Consider the following 3978-nt stretch of genomic DNA (forward strand, 5'->3'; position numbering starts at 1 on the left):
AACAGCACATCTCTGGGAGCTCTCCTACACAGTTCTCATTTTTCATCTTCCTACACTTTCAACTAAAGCATCTTGTTTTTCAAGGTTGGCTGAGCTAAGCTCACAGTGTACTGGTGAGCCTTTTGAGGCTTAATCAGTTTTTTCATTCTACGCACTTGTCCACCTCCAGTTTGACAAACATGCTCACTCCCTGGGCACAAGAGCTCACCCTGGTCCCTATTTCCATGACTCACACACATACTACTGCCTCCTTTGTTAAGTCTTTTTTAATTCACCACAACCTACTCTACTCCTCTTCTTTGACTTTGAAAATCTGTCTTCCAGGTCTACTTCATGGTCTGCATGTGGCTGTTTGAGTACCTTTGAGTAAATTCTTTCTTTTCTTCACTTGTTCTTATGGGCTATCAGTAATGAGATTTAAAGTATTTGATTTTTGTTTGTGTGTTAAGATCTTAATAATGTGATGTATCTGAAGTATCTGCCTAGTACTGTTCCCTAACGTTTGCAATATCCATGTTATCAGTTAAATTTTCATTTTATCTTCCCAATTATGTCAGGCTCTTAGAGGACAGAGACCTTGGCTAGCGTTCACATACTTGCTTCGTGATCTAATAATGCCATACTTTGTACATTATTATAACAAAAAATAGTATCTTAAAACGATTATGAACTTGTATAACTCTATTACCACTCCATACACAGAAAGCATAATACACATGATAAATTACTTGTGACTAAAATCATATTTCTGGTACAGCTTTTTTTTTCTTGATGAAAATTAAGCCTCCTTTGGGTGCTTGTACTCTTAAGACAAAGGCTGCTTGAAAGCCCCAGATTCACCTCTCATTGAGCGTTATTCATGGACCATCAAATACTGGGGCCTCAGGTTACAGCCTCTGCTGCGTGTCTATCTCCTGAGAATCTATCGTGCCTTACTTCTGAAAATAGAAATACCTTTGATATCATAACTAGAGTCTGCCCATACAAATTCTGTGGATTGTTTCCATCCACAATTGTTCCATCTAGCCCAATTTGACCTCTGTGAGTCTGCAGTTACAGCGCTTCCCTAACTGTGATCAGAGGCTGTCTGTGGACCTCCACCCTAGACTTAGAACTCCCCCATGACTAAAGTTGTCTCAACACAAAGAAGTTCAGGGAAGGGATTTTTAGCACCTTTAGATTTCTTAGCTCTAAGTCCACATGCTTGACTCGGTTTTAAAAGTAGCCCTGCTACCTCGTGATGAAATAAAATCAATTCACCGAAATTCACTCTGCCAGGCACTTGCTCCATCAGTTTTAACCATGTCATAAAATGAATTGGGCGGTTAGAATTATAGCTATTTTAGAAAAGAAAAGCACCGAGGCTCTGTTTCTTACATCACATCTGTTCACAGTGTGTGGTGGAGCTTTAAGGCAAACTATGGGTTTGACAATTCATGGATTTATGCATTTTCCACTACCTCACGTCACCTCTCACTTCTAACCCTGTATCAGTGAAAAACCCTGTTGTTGTGCCATCCATTCAAATTCATGGTGATTACAAGATTCGAGAGAAACACTTCTGAGTACCTCTGAATGTGTTTGCCCCTTCAACTCTTGGATTAGCAGTAGATCACTTAACTGTTTGCACAACCCAGGGACTTCATATCGCTGCTAGACAGCCTCAAGTTTGAGTTTTGTTGTTGTTGTTGTTGTTGTTTTGTTGTTTGTTTTTTAACCTTTCAAGGTAACTGGTGCCTTCTGCTTGGACACTGAGATTTGTCTAGTAAAGAATCGGCGAAAATGAGGGGGGTTTTCAATGACACAAAGGGACACATTAGCACCCCAAATGGACTTAAACATATCAAGGAATATGATACTACCACAGGACTGGACACAATTTTGCTCTATTATATTCGGAGTTGGCATGAGTCAGAGCCGACTCAGGCGACTAAAGACAGCAAACCACGAGCACTTTGTCCAACGTTGGGAATAAGGAATCCCTCCTCTTCTGCTTTCCAACTCCTCCGTAGACCCTGTCAACGTGGAGTGAACAGGGAGGGTCTTTCCTTACACCCTGAGTGTTGGTATTTGTTCCGGTGCCTGCTTTTGCACATGGTTGCACATCGAAATTCAGCCATTTAAACTTTTACCTTGTCCAGAAGAATCATGCTTTTCACATGTAAATATAAAGAAAAATTCATAGGCCAGCCTGAAAGTCATCTGTTCTAACCCACCAGCTGCTCCTTGGGTTAACTGTGGGGTTTTGCTTCCATACCGATGTACAGGCTCAGAAGTCCTACATGAGGTTACTATGCTAAAGGATTAGCCCTTTGGCAGTTGATTCTTCTTGTGTTATGGAGTGTAGTCAGTTTTCACAAATGAAGTCTTATTCGAACATAGCCATGCCTCTGTTGCTTATGTTCTTTACCTGTTTTCATGCTATAAAGGCAGGATAAATTGCCACAAAAATTATTTGACCTGCAAATTCTGTCGTATTTATTTACTCTCTGGCTTTTAACAGAAAAGTTTTACCAACTCCTCTCTTAATCAATAGTATGTTAAACATTCAATGTGATTTTCCTTCCATTCCCTATTTAAATTTTTTTTTAAGTTTATAAAAGTTTTGAACCACTAAGAGGCAATTATTTAATAGTATTTAGATTGTGAAGATCCTGCCTGAGTCCACGTTTGCTGATGTGTGTTAGGCCAGAAAAAGCTGGCATAATGCGTGTGTGTCATCTGGCAATGGATCTCCAATGAAAATAATTAGATTTGCTGCTCAATATCGACTAACTTAATATGTGAAACTGAAATAATAACAGTACATCATGTCATAAGATTTTCTGAGGATTTAATGAAATGATGGATATAAAATGCCTAGTAGAGTACTTGAAAAATATTTAGGGCTCAATAACCATTTGTTTTATAATTGTTTCTTAAATTTAAATCATTGTCAATTACTTGATTTGAAAAATGTATAGCCCCTAATTTTATCAGTAACCATAGAGGATATGACCTCTCACTAAAAGTATTTCTCAGGGATAGGCTCTTTGCCACCATTGAGCGTTAATAAATGCGTTCACTTTCTCAGAGACTAATTTGTTTCCTCTTTAACTAACTTCTTATAAACTAAAACATATACATCAGCTGATATCACAAAAGACTCTCTCCTCCCTCAAAATACCAGTATTTAATAAGGTACCAAAGTGATGATTTTAAAATGGGTGCGAGTCAGCCTACACCGGAGAATCACAATAGCTGAACTCAGAAGACCAGTCAAGCTTCTGGCAATGCATTCTCAGGTTGTGACTTAATTCACTCCATTAAGCTTGCCTCTTCTAAAACAGGTCATTTCGTTAGCGTCTGGGGAGCCCTTTTCTGGGAGGATCCTAGCACCTCCGGCTTCTCGAAAGGAGCTTAGCTGCAACACAGAGACAGAACACACAGCGAGGAGGAGGCAGCAGAGCAGGTTGATTGAGCAGTAAAGTCAGGATACACCGGGGACAGGCCCCCAGCAGGTCTATGCTATCAATAGAGTGAAAGTAGTGAGACCCCGCCGGGAGCTGGCAGACTCTTTTTATATGTCTGGCAGGGGCTGTTGAGCTTGGGCTGGGGTTTTCAACAACAACAACAAAGCCATTGTCCCTGGTGGGCTAGTTCTGAACTGTGCCCTCACTTAGCAAGGTCATTGGGGGATCAGGCTCATGCCTCCAGCCTCCCCATTTCTGGCATATGGTGACTTATCTGTCAGACTGGTCAGGGGCTTTCTTTCTTTGTCTTTGTCAATCTTCTGATAAGTTTCTAGGCATGCCTTACGTGGCCTCTAATTTAGGACAGGTGTGTAAATGATTGTGTTACTCAGAACATATGACTATTTTAAGGTGCACTTAAAGGAAGATGCCTGGCTGTCTTTAGCTACTAAGCTCTCAGTGTTGTTGTCAGGGACCATGGAATCGCCCTAACACTTGGAAACCCTACGGACAGCAAGAGGGAAGC

Source organism: Echinops telfairi, unplaced genomic scaffold (genome assembly GCF_000313985.2).
Source record: "Echinops telfairi isolate 266 unplaced genomic scaffold, ASM31398v2 ScPeMD7_9;HRSCAF=40, whole genome shotgun sequence".
Taxonomy (NCBI): domain Eukaryota; kingdom Metazoa; phylum Chordata; class Mammalia; order Afrosoricida; family Tenrecidae; genus Echinops; species Echinops telfairi.